At 48.0% G+C, this 21,533-nt stretch overlaps 1 non-coding gene and 4 pseudogenes across 1 annotated transcript; all 5 read left to right on the forward strand.

The window, feature by feature from the left end:
* The first annotated feature begins 561 nt into the window (after positions 1-561).
* Positions 562-680, forward strand: LOC139053489 (5S ribosomal RNA; annotated as a pseudogene).
* Positions 681-6,013: 5,333 nt separating this feature from the next.
* Positions 6,014-6,132, forward strand: LOC139053487 (5S ribosomal RNA; annotated as a pseudogene).
* Positions 6,133-11,580: 5,448 nt separating this feature from the next.
* LOC139053493 (5S ribosomal RNA) lies at positions 11,581-11,699 on the forward strand (annotated as a pseudogene).
* A 556-nt stretch (positions 11,700-12,255) lies between these two features.
* Positions 12,256-12,374, forward strand: LOC139053485 (5S ribosomal RNA). Its single transcript, XR_011510519.1, has one exon. It is a non-coding gene; the product is annotated as a 5S ribosomal RNA (ribosomal RNA).
* Positions 12,375-17,803: 5,429 nt separating this feature from the next.
* Positions 17,804-17,922, forward strand: LOC135921146 (5S ribosomal RNA; annotated as a pseudogene).
* Positions 17,923-21,533: the final 3,611 nt, after the last annotated feature.

The raw sequence follows: 21,533 nt of genomic DNA on the forward strand, positions 1-21,533 counted from the left end.
GCCGATACGGTCATCCGCAAAAACCTTTTTCTTCCAATTACACAGTGGAACGCTCCCAGTGAAGCCATGGCTAAGAGAAAGGGGAATCTTTGTGCCGTGGTCTGTAAACTGCTCAAGATGCAGGCAACCAGAGACTATTGAGCATATCTTTCTTGATTGTTCAGATGCAATGTTCTTGTGGGACATCCTACAAAGAACGTTGAAAAAGGAATTACCGATAACACCGTGCGGCATCCGCTTCTTGCCAACTGAGAACGCAGATATGCCATGTGACATGTTTATGGCAATATGTTTACATAGCCTGTGGAAAACGAGAATGGATGAGCGCCATGAGAGGCTTGTTATTCATAGTGCGAGAGAGCGTTTCATTGAAAGCGTGCTATATCTGCGTGAAGCTTATAAAACGAGAACAGAACCACCCGAATGGATGCATATATTGGATGAACTAGCGGTAATCAAGTGTTTTTAACTATTCGCAAGGGCCCAAGACGGTCATTGCTTTTACCATTATGAAGTGTATCTGTTTATGCCGTATGTGTACGTCGAAGACCGGCAATAAAGAAAAAAAGCCATACCATGCTGAATACGTCGGTTCTCGTCCGATCCCCAAAGCTAAGCAGCATTGGGCTCGGTCAGTACTTGGGAGGGAGACCACCTGGGAACACCAGGTGCTGATGGCACCTCTCTCTTTAATTTTTTTGCCTGTACTTTTTTATCATAATAATAATAATAATTATTATTATTTTAGTTGGCATGTTGCGCATGTAGGCGCAAAGCTGTGGTGAGTGGACGCGCTGGCCAAATATAAACAGTCATAATCCGCAGCTTCTCGTGCGTGAACATGGACGTGAGCTTCGCGCGCACACATTAAAACAACACGAAGGACTTGGCATGATATTACGCGGAGTAATATGGTGACAAGGAGTGTCACTAATCGCGCAAGGTATTCGCATACACTGCTAACTGCATCGCTATTACACGCATGCAGGTTGGTAACATCACATAGACGGCAGCATATTCCAAGCCACCCGTGCAAGCCGCGGAAAAGCACACGCAACGTGTTACGTCCACTCTCCTCTGCACAACTCGCACACGCAATTTTCTCTTTTCTAGCGCAGATCAACAAATTCGGCCATACCATGCTGCGTACGTACGGACGCAGTCAGCGTCCGCGTGTCCGTAGCGTCTGTACTTCGAGCACCGGGGCACCTTGCAGTCGCGGCGAACATGGCCCGTGCCATGGCAGCGCGGCACTGCATCGGCCGCCCGGGGACCACCACAAGGGCTAACTCAGCGGCGACTCGAACCTGGTGGGGCAGGTCAACTATTATTCCTGGCTTGAGCTTGAGCAGTACGCCTTCTCTTTCATGCCTTGGACGCGCCAGCGCTCCCGCGTCACCTCGGTTACGTTCCCGAACGCCGCAAAAGCAGTCCGGATGTCTTCATCTTGCACTCCGTGGAGCATCCAATGCAGGCGCAGTTTAACCTGCTGGTCCTCAGGGTCAATAACAATGCAGCGACGGCCTTTAACTCGCAGATCCTTGAAAGCAGCCAGTTTCCTTGTGGCTTCCGCGCTGTTGAACGTCACCGCCCACACATGGCCGATCTGGTACGCTCCCAACGCCACGACCTCGGGGAGCACACCAGCGTTGGCGAGGGCGTCTCGGAAATCTTCGACCCTGTAGGGCCTCACCCGCACGTCGCCGTGCAGAAACAACGTGTTTAAAACAACACGACCGGTGGGCAGATTAGGCAGCACGATCTCATAGTCCTTCTCGTCTTTGACGCTGCTCCTGTTTCCGCGGCCGGCAAGGGCCGCAAACGCCGCTCCAGCGGAGCTCATAATCCTGCGTCCGTTCGCTAGCGCGTCAGGAAGTCGGCTACCAGGCTGGGAAAGACGGATGAGAACGCGGAACTCATGGACGTCGTTGAAGCCGAGGATGCAGCGAGGGGAACGGACGAGGCCGGCAAGCAGACGGGGCCACTGGACTCGTCAGCGTCTACCGGCGGAGACGCCTTCACTGGGGATGGTGCAGCGAGCCAACAACCAGCGGTTGACTTGCCTAGCTCGAACGAGACAACCGGAAAGGATGGGGAGAAAACTCCGGAGCCGAAGGTTGTCGAGCCCAAGGGTGCGAATGAGCTGCAACCGGACAAGAATGGTGCCCGCACGCCGACCAGCGTCTCCGCTGCAGCGAGGCGTTCCCACGCCCAAACCAGCGCCGACGGTCACTAGACGCCAACGCCCGGAGCCGAGGAGCCCCCGGCAAAGGCGCCTCAAGGCCGGCGCTCATCGTTTCGGCCGCGCCCTAATGTTCCGGAAGACAAGCGTGCCGGAAATTCGGAGTCCTTAGGACACGCTCATGTTGTTCCGCCGGACCGCACTGGCGGCGATGGCGGCGTCTAGCCTCGTGCTAGACGCGACAGGTAAGCACCATATTCCCGGTCTCTTCCCCTAGTGTTAACATGGCTCCAACGTGTTCGTTGAAAGTCGCTACTCTAAATGTTCGAGGACTGGCAGGGAAAAGAAAGCAAAGCCAGCTTTACCGGCTTATAGCGGAGCACGACATTGATGTGCTAGCCGTGCACGAGACGAAAGTCGATGGTGAAGAAGAGACCGGCGTTATGGTGCAGCGTTTCACGTCTAGGTTTTCTACCGTAGTCAGAAATGCGGTGCATGGGCACATCCGCTGGCTGCTTCCTTTTTGTTAAGAAGTTGCCGGGGCTAGAGATGCATGCAGTCAATTCGTGTGTGTCGGGCCGGTGTGTTGCCATCGATTTTTCGTTCAACAACAACGAGTGGCGTATTGTGTGCTTGTACGCGCCCAATAAGGTGGATGAAAGGGCTCAGTTTTTTCACCACATAGAAGAGCGTCTATGCAAGGGAACACAGCTCATAGTAATGGGCGATTTCAACTGTGTCCTCAGTGCGCGGGATAAAACAAGCGTTCGGGGATTTAGAGACAAAAGCACGGAAGCGTTGTCGCGAATGCTAGAGAACTTGAACCTTGAGGATGTGGCAGAGTGCCTCAAAGGAGCGCGTGCTGTAAAGCACACACAATTTGATGGCTCTAGTCACGCACGGCTCGACCACATTTATTCGTCTGTTGACATCCTTCCGGAATGTAACAGTTACTAGGTAGTGCCAGTGTCTTTTTCTGACCACTGTTTAGTTGAGCGCTGCATAGAAATTCCAAAGCGAGGTAACGCTTTCTCATGGGAAACGTGGAAATTAAATAACAAGCTTCTTCAGGATGAACCGTTTAACCGAGCATTAAGAGAAGAAATAAGGAAAATAGACCCCAGTAAAAACCTGCACGTATGGCAACAGTGGGAGCTGAATAAGGAAACAATAAAAATAAAGGCAATAGAGAGGGCTACCTGTATTCGTTACGCGGAGAAACAAAAGGAGACTGAGTTAAAGGCGCTTCTTCATAAACTGCTGAGGCAGGAATCTGAGGCGCCGGGCAAATGGTGAAACAACAGTTAGACCGTTAGAAAGTGAAAGGTGAAACAACAGGTAGACCAACTCGAGGAGCAACGCTATCGGGGAGCCCTGGTGAGGGCAAGTGCTGAAGACACAGCTGCAGGTGAAGCGCCTTCGAAGCGAGCGCTAGGGTTAGAAAAAGCACGCGCTGAAAGGAACCACATCGACGGCATAGAATGGCGCGGGACCTTATCAACAGACACTGACGACATCAAAGCAGCTTTTCATGAGCATTACCAGGCGCTATTCTCGTACCACAAAGTAGACGCTACCACATTTGGGAATGAGTTTTTGCGTGCTATACCCCGACTGGACGACGAAAGAAAGCAAAGATTGGAACTAGAGATAACAGAATCCGAAGTTGAACAGGCCATAGACAACTTAAACCCAGGAAAATCGCCTGGACCAGACGGCTTTAGCGCCGGTTTTTATAAAGAATTCAAGCACGAAATTAGCCCTGTATTGAATGTAATCTTTAACGAAGCTTACAAATGGAACACATTGCCTCCGTCTTATGGGTCGTCACACACAGTACTCATTCCTAAAACTGATGATGCAGCGAAATTAAGATCTGTTACGGCGTATCGTCCCATAGCACTCACCAATATCGAGTATAAAATCTTTATGAAGATATTGGCTCGAAGATTGCAGACAGTGATACAGGACATCGTCGGGCCTCACCAGACATGTGGGATTAAAGGTCGGACTATTGTTACTAATATTCACAAGGCGCGCAGTGTACTTGAGTGCTGTGATGATTGTAATAGTCGGATTGCCATCTTACAGATTGACCTCGAGAAGGCTTTTGATTGCGTGGCTCATGAAATCTTGTTTGCCGTTTTAGACCATGCCAATCTCGGATCTGTAATCTGCGAGGGGGTCGCCCTGGCGCACCGTAACTGCACGACCAGATTGATCGTGAATAAGAGTTTAGGGGCTCCCACCAGCCTGCGACGTTCTGTGCGTCAGGGCTGCCCCCTCAGCCCTCTGTTGTTTTGTATCTATATTGAAACCCTGTGCATGCGATTGATTGAAAACAATAGAATTACGGGATTTAAGCTTCACGCAGTTGAAGTGAAGCTGCTGGCTTATGCAGATGATGTCGCTGTTTTTGCGGAGGATCAGGGGAGCATAATCGAGGCTGTCAAATGTGTCCGTAAATTTAGCCATGTCACTGGTAGTGGAGTTAACTGGTCAAAGTGCCTCGGGCTCTGGCATGGATCATGGCCAACGAAGCCAGATCATTTTGCCAACGTGCATTGGGTGACGACCCCAGGCAAGTACTAGGGCGTCCCGCTCGATGCCTATCGTGATAGCGAGCAGTACTGGAAAGGGCAGGTCAAAGACACACAGGAGAGAGCTGAGAAGTGGAAAGGCACTAACCTTTCTATCTTTGCGAGAGCCACCGTTTGTAACCTTTTCTTTATCAGCAAGCTTTGGTACGTAATGCAGGTATTGCACTGTTCACGGTCAAACGTTCAGAAGCTACACAGGATTTTCGCCATCTTTGTCTGGGCGTCGGGATGGGAGCGCTGTAGCCGGACCAACTTGTTCCGCCGGGTAAAAGATGGGGGGCTGGGATTGGGCCACCTCTTTGTGCGGCAGCTGGTAAACCGGTTCTTGTTCTTTAGGGACTCAACCGACCCTTTCTTGCGCACGGTATGTCAAATAAGGTTGAGTAGACAAATACCGGAGTATGTGGTTTCAACCGCAGAGTTTTCGGGAGGGATTCGAGGGTTTTACAAAGAGGTCGTATCGAGTGTCAGATTTCTTTTAGTGCGCTTCTCGAATGATTACCTTTCCGTTGTGAACAAAAAGAAACTGTACTGTGCTTTGTGTGACGTCCTTTTCCCAGTGCCACTGTACAGGTCCTTGTACGGTGGAGGCCCAAGCAGCGATGTTTTAAAAAGAGTAAAAAAAATGCAGGTCCCGCCAGGAACAAAGAACTTCTTCTTTAAATTACACACGGGAACATTACCAGTAAAGAAGTTTTTGGAGGCAAAGGGAGAGTATTTACCGTGGGGAACACACTGTTTAATTTGCAAGCAGCCAGAGACAATAGATCATATCTTTTTAAATTGTTGGGGAGGCGTCTTCTTCTGGGATGTAGTGCAGGAAACACTAAAGAAAGACTTTCCACTAGACGCGTATGGCATTCGTTACTTAAGCATAGATAACGAGGATGGGGTGCCTTATGACCTAATTATGCTCTTGGGCCTCCACTGTATTTGGCGCGCGAGAATGGCGGGATACCATGTTGATAAAGATGCGCGGCCTGCAAGAATGTATTTCAGGGAACAGATGCACTGGTTTGTCGCTCTCCATAAGGCGACAGAGCAACCACCCGAGTGGCTTCCAAGAGTAGAGCCGTTGGTTAATTTGCGTGAATTTTGATTAGACTCAGCCAGTACGACACTGGTTGAATACGTGCACAACAGCAAATGTATGTTCCACATTGGGTTTTGTTACGGTGATTGTTTCCTCTTGTAAATAGTTTTGTACCAAAAATCAGGCATTAAAGAAAAAAAAATCGGCCATACCATGCTGAATACGCCGGTTCTCGTCCGATCCCCGAAGCTAAGCAGCATTGGGCTCGGTCAGTACTTGGGAGGGAGACCACCTGAGAACACCGAGTGCTGATGGCACCTTTCTTTTTAATTTTTTTTTGCCTGTATTTTTTTTATTATTAGTGTTATTATTTTAGTTGGCATGTTGCGCATGTAGGCGTAAAGCTGTGGTGAGTGGACGCGTTGGCGAAATGTAAACACTCATCATCCGCAGCATCTCGTACGTCAACATATCGATGTGAGCTTCGCGCGCACAAATTAAAACAACATGAAAGACGCGGCATGATATTACGCGGAGTAATACGGCGACAAGAAGTGTCACTAATCGCGCAAATTATTCGCATAAACTGCTAACTGCATCGCTATTACACGCGTGCAGGTTGGTAACATCACATAGACGGCAGCACATTCCAAGCCACCTGTGCAAGCCGCGGAAAAGCACACACAACATGTTACGTCCACTATCCTCTGCACAACTCGCACACGCAATTCTCTCTTTTCTAGCGCAGATCAACAAATTGAAACCACGTAATGAGACGTTTCCGTAACCCGTAAAGACTATTCGTTGTAGCTGTAGAGAGCCAAGGCTCATTTTAAGATACAGGCAACATCGCAAACCTCCGTTTCTCGCCATCGGCCATACCATGCTCACTCTGCCTCTGGACACGGACGCGTTCGGACGCAAGATGTCGAGCTCTGCAAGAGCGGTTTCAGCGGCCGCGTCTGGCCGTGGTAACAGGTCTTCTGTCGCCCCACCGGGCTATCGGTATCTACTACCGACTTTGCCATCAGGCGAAACTATGAAGGAGTGTCTGTTCTTACATTGTGACGTTGCCGGGAGACCATACCGCCTCGAAGACTTCCGTGACCCGCTGCAAGAACTCGGTGTATTGAAAGACGTGACCGGTATTGGGCCCTTCCAAATGACGCATGTGTGGCTCATCAAGCTACGATCTCCAGAGGTGAAGGAAGTTCTGGTTAGAGCGGGAGGCCTGGAGGTAAAAGGGCGCTTTTGCGCCGTCATTGACCCAGTGCAACAAGACATCACACTCAAAGTGCACTGGGTTCCATTCCACGTTACCGGGGAAGCATTGAAGAAGGCTTTCGACCACTATGGCGAAGTGAAAGAAGTAAGACAAGAAGATTGGAAGGTGAGGGGCTTCGAGCAAGCTGAGTCTACCACGCATATTGTGCGGATGACGCTCCGAGAGAACTTAACACCGGACGCTCTGCCCCATTTGTTCAAGATCTTTGGTGGCTCTGTGCTGGTTGTCGTTCCCGGGAGAGCTCCGATTTGCCTGCGGTGTCGACGCAAAGGACACATTAGAAGAGACTGCAGAGTGCCAAGGTGTTCTGAGTGCCGGGAATTCGGCCATGAAGCACTTGATTGCGTACGTACGTATGCAAGAGTTACTGGCAGCACGCAACCCGACGACGAAGGTCTGGAATTGATGGAAGAAGAGGTAACGGAGAAACTGACAGCGTCCTCGGAAACGCCGGTTCAACAGGTGGCAAGTGTCGCAAAAAAGGTGGCAACGCCATCCGCGTCGACACAGGACGCCACAGAAGAAAGAAAGCAGAGAGAAAGAAGAAGGAATGAAGAAGAGAAGACGCCGCCTGCGCCCGCAGAAACGGACCCCGGGTGGGACGCGTTTAACGTGGAGATGGATGCGGAGCCAGAGACGCCATATGAGACGCCGGATGAGTTGGCCACTGAGGAGCCAGCCGTGCCTTCCAAGAGGCACCGAAGCGATGCTCCAGAAGAGGAGACGCCGGCTGACAGTGTTCAGCGCCTGGAGCCGCAGTGGATGGTGGTCCGGTCGACCCGGGCCAAGAAAGGGAAGTCCGCCCCAGCACAACGGTCAGCGTCGCTCACCCGAGAAGGGCAGGCGACGTAGTGACCAACGCGACTGGTGTCGCGGGTGCCCGGTGAAGCAGTCGTGCCGACAGGGACGCTCAGTTTGTGAGGGTTGCTATTTGCTGGGGGCCTTACTGTTGTTTTGCTCTTGCTCTTTGAAATGGCTATGTCGTTAGCTCCATTGCGCGTGGGAACCCTCAACGTTAGAGGTTTTAGGGCGAGACGGCGGCAGCGTCAGCTCCGACGCGTGATGTTGGAAGAAGATTTAGATATATTGGCGATTCAAGAGACTAAAATAGAGAGTGAGAGTCAGACTGATAGTATGGTTGCACAGTTTAGTGACCGCTATACTGTATGCGTTAGCCATGCTGTTGGCACAACGGCCGGATGCTGTATGTTTATTAAGAAAGGTTTGGGTATAGTTGAGGAAACAGTTATAAGTTGTCAGAGTGGTCGATTCGTGCTGTGCAATTTTGTATATTGCAACATAAAATACCGAATATTATGTGTGTATGCACCAACGAAAGTGAATGACCGGCTAAGTTTCTTTCAAGAAATATCGCATTATCTGAATACAGACAGATGTTTGATAGTGTTAGGAGATTTCAATTGCGTTTTGAGCTCGGACGATCGTTCGAGTGATGGATACTGGGCTGATAAGAGCGTTGTCTTTCTGAGGGGGGCCATTGGAAGAGCTCTGTTGGAAGACATTGCACATTACGCGAAAGGAGGCAATAATCGGCATTATACTCATTTTCAAGGCAATAGCCATGCAAGGTTAGACAGAGCTTATCTTTCGCAAGAAATCGCCACAATGTGCGATGACTACAAGGTGCTGAACATAACATTTAGCGACCATTGTTTAGTAGCCTTCACGATAGGGAAAAAGATCACCGCAAAACCTGGAATGAAATGGGAAACATGGAAATTAAACGCGAAACTCTTAAAGGACGACCAATTTCTAGAAAGTGTACGCACAGAAATTGCCAAAGCAAATAATGACTGTGAAAAAGGATGGGGTGAGCGATGGGAGCGATTTAAAGAAGTCGTAAAAATGAATGCCATAGAGCGAGCAGTAGAAATACGTTTTAAAGAGCGCCAAGAGGAAAATAACCTTAAAAAAATGCTTCAGGAATTTGTGGATGCCGAAACTGCAGCGCCAGGCACATTTATGGAAGAAATAAGGGAAATAAAGAATAAAATTGAGGCTATCGACACGGAAAAATACCGTGGCGCACTTATTCGCGCACGAATGGGAAAGATCTTGGCTGATGAAATGCCAACAAAGCGTGCATTGGGAACTGAGAAAAAGTATGCGAGGAGAAACGAAATAGTTGAGATTGAATACAAAGGGAAAATATCTAGAGATGCCGAAGAAATTAATTATGCGTTTACGGAATATTACAGGGAGCTCTTCAAGTGTAGAATACCGAGCAAGGCTGGGTACGAAAGCCATTTTCTAACCACTCTACCTAGGTTAGACGCCGAAGAAACAGATAGATTATCCGAAGATATCACAGTAAAGGAGATCGAAACGGCCATTGAAGACCTTAACCCTGGAAAATCGCCAGGACCTGATGGCCTAACAGCAGTTTTTTACAAAGCCTTTTGCTCGAAGATAGCCATCTTATTAGAGCGTGTTTTTATGGAGGCGTATCAAAAAGGTCGTTTGCCACCGTCCTTTAAAAGGGCGTATACAGTCTTGATACCAAAAAGCGATGACGCAAATAAACTTAACAAAGTAACAGGCTACAGGCCAATTACACTGACAAACGTAGATTATAAAGTTTTAATGAAGATATTTGCGCGGAGACTACAAGGGGTTATTGGTGCTTTAGTAGGACCGCATCAGACCTGCGGGATAAGAGGGAGGTCCATATTTACTAATATCCATGTGGCTCGCAGCATTCTTGAAACATGTGATGCAGATTTTAGGAAAGTCGCTATGTTACAAATTGATCTAGAAAAGGCGTTTGACAGAGTATGTCACAATCTCCGGTTTACAATTCTTGGCTATGTCGGTGTTGGATCACGGATAACAGAGGGAGTTAAAATGGCATACAGTAATTGTACAACTAACCTCATTGTCAACCATGAGCTAACTGAAAGAATTGAAGTGCGTTCCTCTGTTCGTCAGGGGTGCCCCCTGTCACCTCTTTTGTTCGCAATATATCTAGAGGCTCTCTGTAAAAGAATTATTGATAGTCCGGATGTGCGAGGATTCAGCCTAGAAGGATGTGAGGTACGTTTATTAGCTTACGCTGATGATGTTGTTGTTTTCTGTGAAGATAAGGAGAGTGTTCGAGCTACCATGACAATTATGCGTGAGTTTTGTGACATGACGGACAGCAATATAAACCTGGATAAGTGTGTCGGCTTGTGGCACGGCCGGTGGCAAACAACGCCGCGTGTTTTTGAAGGTATGCAGTGGAAGCTCACGCCTGGGATTTATCTTGGTGTACCATTAGGCACACATCGAGACACTAAAGACTTATGGAATGGTAAAGTGCAGGAATTAAAAGCTCAAACTGATACGTGGGCTGGACGTGACCTCTCTATATTTGCACGTGCGGCTATCTGCAGAATCTTCTTGGCGAGCAAGCTGTGGTATCTCATGCAATTCCTGAGTTGTTCCCGATTCAACCTCAAGAAATTCCATAGAGTATTTGCTGTTTTTGTGTGGCAGTCTGAATATGAAAGAACAAGCAGGAACAACTTGTTTCGCAAGTTGGGTCAGGGGGGCTTGTCATTACCAAATTTATACTTAAAGCAACTGATTTCTAGATTTTTGTTCTTACGAGACACGACAAATCCTTTCTTACGAACAGTTATTCAAGTCCGATTGAGCAATGCCTTACCTAACTTTGTTGTCTCGATGAGGGAGGGTGGGTGTTGCGCAACGAGTAAATTTTTACGTGAGGTGGTCGTAGCATTTAGATTTTTACATCACCACTTTTCCATAGAATATTTGGCTACAGTCAGTCGTAAGCGGATAAGCTCGGATTTAATAGATATTATGTTCCCAGAACCATTATATCGATTAATGTACCGCGAAGGCCAAGGGAAAGATGTCCTAAAACGTGTGAAGCGAATGATTGTACCAGGGGGAGTGAAAACATTCTTTTTTAAACTACATACTAATACCTTGCCTGTAAAAACATGGCTAGAAGAAAGAGGGGACTATTTACCATGGGGGACTAACTGTTTGATTTGCAGGAAACCAGAAACTATAGAACACGTTTTTCTGGACTGTTGGAGTGCGGTCTTCTTTTGGGATATTATGCAAAGAACTATTAAAAAAGAATTGCCGTTAACAGCTCATGGTATCCGTTACCTATCCACAGAGCAAGACAGTATACCTTATGACATGTTCTTTCTTCTCGGCCTTCACAGTATCTGGAGAAACCGCATGGCTGTAAGGAATTGTGATATAAATGTGAGAACAGTAAACTCGTATTTTGCTGAGAATATCAGTAAACTGCGGGAAGTTTTTCAGAAGTTAGCGTATGACGATGATCTGTTGTCATTGATGGATGCCCTTGCCAAAATGAAAGTTTTGTAATCTAAACCGCAAGCTTCAAGCGCAGCGGTGGGAAAGTGAATATTGTCAGGTGGTGGGAGCAGTATGTATTAATGTATTTGTTGATTGTCTGGAAATAAAGAAAAAAAAAATCGGCCATACCATGCTGAATACGCCGGTTCTCGTCCGATCCCCGAAGCTAAGCAGCATTGGGCTCGGTCAGTACTTGGGAGGGAGACCACCTGGGAACACCGAGTGCTGATGGCACCTTTCTTTTTAATTTTTTTTTGCCTGTACTTTTTTTTATTATTAGTGTTATTATTTTAGTTGGCATGTTGCGCATGTAGGCGTAAAGCTGTGGTGAGTGGACGCGTTGGCGAAATGTAAACACTCATCATCCGCAGCATCTCGTACGTCAACATATCGATGTGAGCTTCGCGCGCACAAATTAAAACAACATGAAAGACGCGGCATGATATTACGCGGAGTAATACGGCGACAGGAAGTGTCACTAATCGCGCAAATTATTCGCATAAACTGCTAACTGCATCGCTATTACACGCGTGCAGGTTGGTAACATCACATAGACGGCAGCACATTCCAAGCCACCTAGCTGTGCAAGCCGCGGAAAAGCACACACAACGTGTTACGTCCACTCTCCTCTGCACAACTCGCACACGCAATTTTCTCTTTTCTAGCGCAGATCAACAAATTCAAACCACGTAATGAGACGTTTCCGTAACCCGTAAAGACTATTCATTGTAGCTGTAGAGAGCCAATGCTCATTTTTAGATGCAGGTGACATCAGAAACCTTCGTTTCTCGCCATCGGCCATACCATGCTGAATACGCCGGTTCTCGTCCGATCCCCGAAGCTAAGCAGCATTGGGCTCGGTCAGTACTTGGGAGGGAGACCACCTGGGAACACCGAGTGCTGATGGCACCTTTCTTTTTAATTTTTTTTTGCCTGTACTTTTTTTTATTATTAGTGTTATTATTTTAGTTGGCATGTTGCGCATGTAGGCGTAAAGCTGTGGTGAGTGGACGCGTTGGCGAAATGTAAACACTCATCATCCGCAGCATCTCGTACGTCAACATATCGATGTGAGTTCGCGCGCACAAATTAAAACAACATGAAAGACGCGGCATGATATTACGCGGAGTAATACGGCGACAAGAAGTGTCACTAATCGCGCAAATTATTCGCATAAACTGCTAACTGCATCGCTATTACACGCGTGCAGGTTGGTAACATCACATAGACGGCAGCACATTCCAAGCCACCTAGCTGTGCAAGCCGCGGAAAAGCACACACAACGTGTTACGTCCACTCTCCTCTGCACAACTCGCACACGCAATTTTCTCTTTTCTAGCGCAGATCAACAAATTCAAACCACGTAATGAGACGTTTCCGTAACCCGTAAAGACTATTCATTGTAGCTGTAGAGAGCCAATGCTCATTTTTAGATGCAGGTGACATCAGAAACCTTCGTTTCTCGCCATCGGCCATACCATGCGCATTCTGCTTCCGGCAGCCGAGCTGAGCGGTCAGCAGAATCATGGGCTCCAGTGGAGCAGCGACAGCGGCCACTTCTGGCCGCGGAAACAGGATCACCGACAACGATAATGAGTATCCGTTTATTCTGCCTCAGCTGCCGAAAGGACGAGTGGCTTTGAACACCGTGTTTTTACACGGTGATGTACGTGCCAGACCATACAAGGTCGAAGATTTTAGAGACGCCCTACTGCCGACGGGACTGATGCCGGACGTGGTATGCATAGGGGCGTACCAGATCAACCACGTCTGGGCGGTGACCCTGAGTGATGCCACTGCGACGAAACGCCTCATGGCCTTCAAAGAACTGCAAGTGAAGGGACGGCGGTGCGTCATCGTGGACCCACAGGACCAGCAGGTGAAGCTTCGGCTTCACTGGCTGCTGTACGGCGTTGCCGACGAGGAAGTCCGGACTGCTTTCGCGGCTTTCGGCAAGGTGGAGGAGGTGAGCCGGGAACGGTGGCGCGTCCATGGCATGGGCGACAAGACTTCGACCACCAGGACTGTGCTCCTCAAGCTGAAAAGCGGCGTCAAGGTGGAAGACCTTCCTCATCAGGTTCGCGTCAGTGGAGAGTTGGCCTTGGTGGTCGTGCCCGGTCGACCAATGCAGTGCCTGCGCTGCCAAGGCACGGGGCACGTCCGCCGGGAGTGCAAAGTCCCGCGCTGTTCCAGGTGCAGACGTTTCGGCCACGTTGACGCTGACTGGGTCAAATCCTACGCCGCCGTGACAGGACCAGCAGCGAGTGACGTTGCGGCTGAGCACGTCATGGACGTGGTCGAAACGGAGGACGCCGCCAAGGGAACGGGAGACGTGGTTCCGACAGGGACACTCAGCGGGTCACCGACTGCCGGCGCAGAAGGCTCAGTAGCTGAGACCACCGATAAGGCGGCCAAGCCGGTACAGGACCTCCCTGCAGTGAGCCGCCCTACGGGGGGCGTTAACGAAGAGGCGCCCGACAACGACACGACGGAATTGCTGCAGGACATGGATGTCAACGACGGTGAGCGGACTGCGACTCTCGGTGCCCCAGTCAAGCGCCCCCACGACGAGACCAAAGAAAGGGACGGCGGTGCGACGAGCACAAGCGAGGGGCCGCCGCCCAAGGCGCCTCAAGGACGGCGGATGGGCTACAAGCCAAAGCCGAATCTAACACCCGAAAGGAAACCTGCGGGCAGAACGCCATCGCCTAACGACACCAAGAAGCCGGGAGGTCCCGGAGGCGGCTAGCCGAGGGCTAGTCGTGAACGGTAAGCACCATGCTCCGGGCCTGCTTTTCCCGATAGTTGAAAATGGCTGAAATACCGTCCCTTATTATTGCCACATTGAACGTGCGAGGGTTGGCGGCTAGTCGTAGGCAAAGCCAGGTCCTACGGCTGGCCACTGACCACAACATAGACGTACTAGCCGTCCAAGAGACTAAGGTTGACGGAGAGGAGCAGACCGGGAGCATGGTGCGACGATTCACGCACAGATATTTTGCGGTGGTTAGCCATGCGGTAGGCACGTCCGCGGGGTGCATTCTGTTCGTTAAGAAGCTGCCTGGACTGCAGATTCAAAGTGTATTTTCATGCGAATCTGGAAGGATTGTTTTTTGTGATGTTTCAATATGCGAGGTTGAATTCCGTGTCATATGCGTGTATGCTCCGAATTCAGTGGAGGAGCGTGTCTTGTTTTTTTCGAACCTTTCTAAGTATATCCATTGTGAGAAGCGCGTTATGTTGTTAGGGGACTTTAATTGTGTGTTGAATGCCAGAGATAGAGTGAATAATGCCGGTGTGCGAGACAAAAGCTGTAGCGTATTATCACAACTAATAGCGGAAAATGAACTTGACGATGTTTACGAGTGCCTGGAAGGGGGGCGGGAAGTGACTTTTACTCGTTTTCAGGGCAGTAGTCACGCACGACTGGATCGAATGTACATGTCATTGGACACGATTCCAAGATGCCATAGTTATTGTGTTGTGCCCGTGTCGTTTTCGGACCACTGCCTTGTAAAATGCCACATAGGTGTAGTGAAAACGAAACATGCTTTTAATTGGGATCTGTGGAAAATGAATGCCTTGTTACTAAATGATCAGGGGTTTGTAAAAGCAGTAAGGGATGCGGTTAATGAAATATTCGATGAGGCAACGGAAACAATAACAGAGAAGTGGGAATGTTTTAAACAGAAGGTTAAAATTAAAGCCATAGAAAGATCGAGTTGCATAAAATTCGAGAGGGAAATGAAAGAAAAGGGCTTAAGAAGACTGTTGGAGCAGCTGATAACGCTTGAGTGTAGAGAGCCTGGTACATATAAAGACGACGTGCGAAACATCAAGGAAAAACTTGAACAGTTCGACAAAGAGCGTTATCAAGGCGCCATCGTGCGTGCGCGAGCACATGCACTAGCGGCAGGGGAGACGCCCACTAAAAGGGCACTGGGTCTTGAGAAGGCGCACGGACGGCGAAACCACATCGATGAAATTCTAATGAACGGGACTGTCGTTGAAGACAATGAGAGCATTGGGAGTGCCTTTTTCGATTATTACCAGTCGCTCTTTGCATATCAGGAAGCGAATGTAGATGGTTTTAAAGCGCATTTTCTTACTCGCATGCCGCGAATAAGTGATGATTTCAAAGAAGGATTAGAAGCCAAAATAACTGAGGGGGAAGTCGAAAAGGCAATCGACGATTTGAACCCGGGAATGTCGCCTGGACCTGATGGTCTCTGCGCTGGGTGGTATAAGGCATTTAAGAGAGAATTGGCTCCACTGTTGGCAGATGTATTCAATGGAGCGTATCAGCAGAAATGTTTGCCCCCTTCCTTCGGAAAAGCGCACACCATACTAATACCCAAGAGTGATGAAATAGATAAACTAAAATTAGTGTCATTCTATAGGCCAATATCCCTAACAAATGTTGATTACAAGATATTTATGAAGATTTTAGCTACCAGACTCCAAGGCGTCATCAAAGAAATAGTAGGAGACCATCAAACCTGTGGCATCAGAGGGCGAACTATTTTTTCTAACATTCATAAGATGCGATGTGTACTTGAGTGTTGTGACGTCACCGGAGGTGGCGTTGCAGTTCTTCAGCTCGATCTCGAGAAAGCTTTCGATTGTGTCGCGCATGTTATTTTGTTTGCCATCTTGGATCACGTTAATGTCGGTTCCATCATCACTGAGGGCGTGGCCTTGGCGTACAAGAATTGCACAACCAGATTAATTGTAAACAAGACACTGGGGGCCCCCATTAACATTATGCGTTCAGTGCGCCAAGGCTGTCCCCTCAGTCCACTTCTGTTTGCTATTTATATAGAGGCCATGTGTGTGGCAATAAATGAAAATGACATAATACGTGGTTTTAGATTAGCAGCGACAGAAGTCAAACTACTTGCGTATGCAGACGACATCGCAGTGTGTTGCATGGATAAACAAAGTGTAACCGAAGCAATATCTATAGTCAAACAGTTCTGTGAAGTCACGGGTAGCAGAATAAATTGGGGCAAATCTCTCGGGCTGTGGCATGGGGATTGGCTGTCCGCACCAGACTATTTTGCGAATGTGACCTGGGTGAAAACTCCCAAGACGTATCTCGGAATTCCCTTAGACAGTTACAATAGCAGTGATGAATATTGGAGGAACCAAACAAGTGAAATTAAAGAAAAAGTAGAAAAATGGAAAGCTACTAACCTGTCTGTTTTTGCAAGAGCGACAGTTTGTAACGTCTTTTTAGTCGCCAAGTTATACTACGTTATACAAGCGTTATATTGTTCTAGAGTAAATGTGCAAAAGCTGCACAGAGTGTTTGCGGTGTTCATCTGGGGTTCAACCTGGGAAAGGTGCAGTCGAACAAATCTGTTCAGAAGAGTGAAGGACGGGGGAGTGGGTTTGGCGCATCTTTTTGTTCGACAACTAGTAAACCGATTTTTGTTTTTCCGCGATGTGCGCGATCCGTTTCTGCGCACAGTATGTCAACTCAGACTGACCGACGCATTGCCGGCACATGTTGTCAGTACGGCCGGCATGACCGGAAGACTTCGTGGCTATTTTAAGGAAGTGGTAGACAGTGTGCGTTTTCTTACTGTTCGTTTTTCAAGTGATTACCTGTGTCAAGTGAAAAGGAAAACGCTGTATAAAGATGTGTGTGACATTGTTTTCCCAGTGCCGTTATACAGAGCCATGTACAGTGGAGGGCAAGGACAGGACGTCCTTCAACGGGTTAAACGCATGCATGTGCCACCAGGGGTAAAATCATTCTTTTTTCGGCTTCACACTGGAACCCTGTCCGTGAAGTCGTTTATGGAAGAACGAGGCTGTCTCGTACCCTGGGGTTCTCACTGCCTGATCTGCAAGAAGCCCGAAACTATAGATCATGTGTTCTTGCACTGTTGGGCTGCTGTGTTCTTCTAGGACGTCTTGAAGCGAACCCTGAAGAAAGAATTACCTGTAAACCCCCAAGGGATCAGGTATCTGCCTATTAAGGATGAAGACGGGGTCCCATATGACTTCATTATGTTGAATGCTCTCTACTGTATATGGCGGGCGCGAATGGCTGGGTACCACTGTGATCCCGACGCACGGCCGGTTCATATATATTTCAGAGAATCTATGTCGCGGTTTGTTGATCTACAGAAAATGCAAGAATGTCCACCGGATTGGCTGTCGAGGCTAGAAGCTCTCACAGCCATGAAGGAATTTTAATTTGACAACGCCGGTCCTATACGGACCGATGGCATTATTGTAATTTTTTTTCGCCTTTTTGGATTTCTGCGATGCTTGTAATATTTGTATTTTCTGGCTATGTCAAAGACCGGCATTAAATATATAAAAAAGAAATCGGCCATACCATGCTGAATACGCCGGTTCTCGTCCGATCCCCGAAGCTAAGCAGCATTGGGCTCGGTCAGTACTTGGGAGGGAGACCACCTGGGAACACCGAGTGCTGATGGCACCTTTCTTTTTAATTTTTTTTTTGCCTGTATTTTTTTTATTATTAGTGTTATTATTTTAGTTGGCATGTTGCGCATGTAGGCGTAAAGCTGTGGTGAGTGGACGCGTTGGCGAAATGTAAACACTCATCATCCGCAGCATCTCGTACGTCAACATATCGATGTGAGCTTCGCGCGCACAAATTAAAACAACATGAAAGACGCGGCATGATATTACGCGGAGTAATACGGCGACAAGAAGTGTCACTAATCGCGCAAATTATTCGCATAAACTGCTAACTGCATCGCTATTACACGCGTGCAGGTTGGTAACATCACATAGACGGCAGCACATTCCAAGCCACCTAGCTGTGCAAGCCGCGGAAAAGCACACACAACGTGTTACGTCCACTCTCCTCTGCACAACTCGCACACGCAATTTTCTCTTTTCTAGCGCAGATCAACAAATTCAAACCACGTAATGAGACGTTTCCGTAACCCGTAAAGACTATTCATTGTAGCTGTAGAGAGCCAATGCTCATTTTTAGATGCAGGTGACATCAGAAACCTTCGTTTCTCGCCATCGGCCATACCATGCTTGTTCACATTGAAAGATGGCGTTTCTGCCGGTAATCTGCCACATCTGTTGAGCATATATGGCCACCAGTGCCTTATCTTGGTACCTGGCCGACCACCACTTTGCCTCCGGTGCAACAGAGTTGGGCATATCCGGCGACAATGTCGAACACCACGCTGCAGTAACTGTCACCGCTACGGTCACTCTGCAGATGCATGCGTCGGAACTTACGCTGACAAGCTTCGTGGAAATAGACCGGCTGAGGCTGATACCATCACCGATCATCTCATGGACGTGAGCGAAGTTGTGGATGCAACTGGAGAAACACTCCCTGAGACTCATCGACAAGAACAGATCAAACCGTCATCGGCTGACATTAGCCTCAGCCAGAAGCCTGCGAGCGAGGAGGAGACTAAGGCACCTGACGACGAACCAACTGTGTCTTGGGCAGAATCTCCACCAGTTCAAGATCGCCCACTGCCTGTGGAATCTGGATCGATGTGCGAGGCCGCCAAGAAGCGTCCAGCGCCATCCGACAACCCATCGCCCTCGGCAAAGGAAGCTCGCGTTCCCAAGGTGTCAAAGTTGACAAAACCGCTCCGGGGAACACCTACACCTGCTGATGTCCCTTGTGTTAACGTGCACCAAAAAGTCCATAGTGCATCACCTCATCGAGAAGGGAGTGGTGCACCTCTGGAGCAGCGTTTAGACGCTGCACCTACATAGGTAATCATGGCGGGCGCTCTTCCCTTCCATTTTGGCACTTTAAATGTCCGTGGCTTACGAAGTAAGCGACGGCAAGTACAGCTTCTTCATTTGTTACGCAATAGAAAATTAGATATTGCTGCTATCCAAGAAACAAAGATTGAATCCGACGAAAACACAGAAGTAGCTCTATCTCCATTCATATCTGACTATAATGTTTGTGTCAGCCATGCAGTAGGCGTTTCCGCAGGCTGTATGTTATTTGTTAGCAAAAATTTACAGTGTGATTTCCTACATTTGTTTACAGATAGGGAAGGGCGCCTAATCTGCTGCGATATTGATATCAGTGGCACGAGCTTTAGATTTGTGTGTGTTTATGCCCCGAACAAGTTACGTGAACGCGAGTGTTTCTTCCTATCTCTAGAAAATCATTTCTGTACTGATCGCGCATTGGTCCTCTTTGGAGACTTTAATTGTGTATGTAACGCGCAAGATCGTACGTCACTGAAGCTGAGACATGATCCCAGTAGTGATGCGTTGCAACGCCTGATATGTGATTATCAGCTTGTGGACATTTGGGAAAATGAAAAGGCGGGATGTCGATATACGCACTTCCAGGGTACCTCGCATGCAAGGCTTGACCGAATTTACGTTTCACTTAGCGCGCTACCTCTTATTCATGGTTACACTGTGCATCCTATATTCTTCAGTGACCATTGCCTAGTCTCAGCATCTTTTGGCAGCCGTCGGCACCAAAGTCGGCGTATGTGCTGGGAGCTGTGGAAATTTAATAACCAGTTACTTTCGCGCGAGCGTTTCTTAAATCGTATTACTGAGCTTATAGCTCATGTGTCTTGCCGCAAAGACTTGCCACTCTTTGCTTTGTGGGAATTATTCAAACAGGAAGCTAAAATGATAGCTATCGAAGAATCATCAATATTAGCCTTTGAAAAAAAGAATAATTACAAAGCTTTGTATAGACTTTTGAGTGAGTTGCATGAGCTTGAATGCATACATCCGGGTCAATATATTGAGGATATTCATAAGGTCAAGGCACAGTTACAAACTTTGAACGCAGAACAATACAGAGGTGCACTAGTGCGGGCGCGAGAGCAGCGTTTCCTGGAAGAACAGCCTTGCAGTAGGGCCCTTGGTGATGAGCGCCGACACGCGCTGTCTAAACAAATACTAGAGATAGAGTATGGTGGAATCATTGTTAACGAGCCTACTCTAATAACTAAAGCATTTTTTGAACATTACCAAAAACTATTCCGAGACCATATGCCATTGGATACAGATGCTGCCAAAAAAATTGTATCGTTGCTGCCCCAGTTAAATCAGGATGAGTACGATTATACAAACGAAAACATTGATATCAATGAGGTAACTTCATGCATCGATTCGTTAGCGAAGGGTAAAACGCCCGGCCCGGATGGCCTTACTGCCGAATTTTATCAGTGTTTTCGTTCCCTCTTATCGCCATTATTACTTCAGGTGTACCGAGAGGCCTTGGAAGCAGGGTACCTAACCGCCACAATGTACGAAGGACACACCGTCCTTATAGCCAAAACCGATGATGAACAGAAATTGCAAAAAGTTGACGGATATCGTCCTATCTCCTTATGCAATGTGGATTATAAGATTTTTGCTAAGGTATTAGCTAACCGTTTGCAAGTTGTAGTAACATCTGTGGTCGGTGATCATCAAACATGTGGCATCAGGGGACGGTCCATTCAGACGAACATTCATGTTGCGAGATCGGTGCTAGAGTGTGTAGCTGAGGGGATTGGACAGGTGGCAATGGTACAGCTAGATCTGGCTAAGGCGTTCGATAGGGTGAATCACTCATTCTTGTTTACTTTACTAGAGCATATAAATATCGGATCTCTGCTCCTTAGAGGTGTGAGGATATGTTATACTAATGGCTCAACGCGGCTTATAGTAAATGGCTCTCTCTCCGATCCGATTAGGCTTTCGTCATCAGTACGACAAGGATGCCCATTGTCACCGCTTCTGTTCTGCTTGTATTTAGAGCCACTTTGTATGCGCATTCTTAAAGAACAAAATTTCCAAGGGTTTAAATTACTGACTAATGAGGTTCGGGTTCTTGCGTATGCAGATGACGTGGCCTTTTTCTGTACCGATAAAAAGAGTGTAAACACTGCTCTTGCAATTACAGAAGAATTTTGTGCTGCTTCTGGTGCAAGCGTTAACTTTGAAAAAAGTTCAGGTTTTTGGTTTGGATTATGGGCCACAATGCCATCACATTACGCAGGGATTCAATGGAAAGAAGATCTGCGTTATTTAGGTGTGCCCCTCTCACAGTATAGAAATAGCAACCCTCATTGGTCG

Source organism: Dermacentor albipictus, unplaced genomic scaffold, assembly GCF_038994185.2.
Source record: "Dermacentor albipictus isolate Rhodes 1998 colony unplaced genomic scaffold, USDA_Dalb.pri_finalv2 scaffold_143, whole genome shotgun sequence".
Lineage (NCBI taxonomy): Eukaryota > Metazoa > Arthropoda > Arachnida > Ixodida > Ixodidae > Dermacentor > Dermacentor albipictus.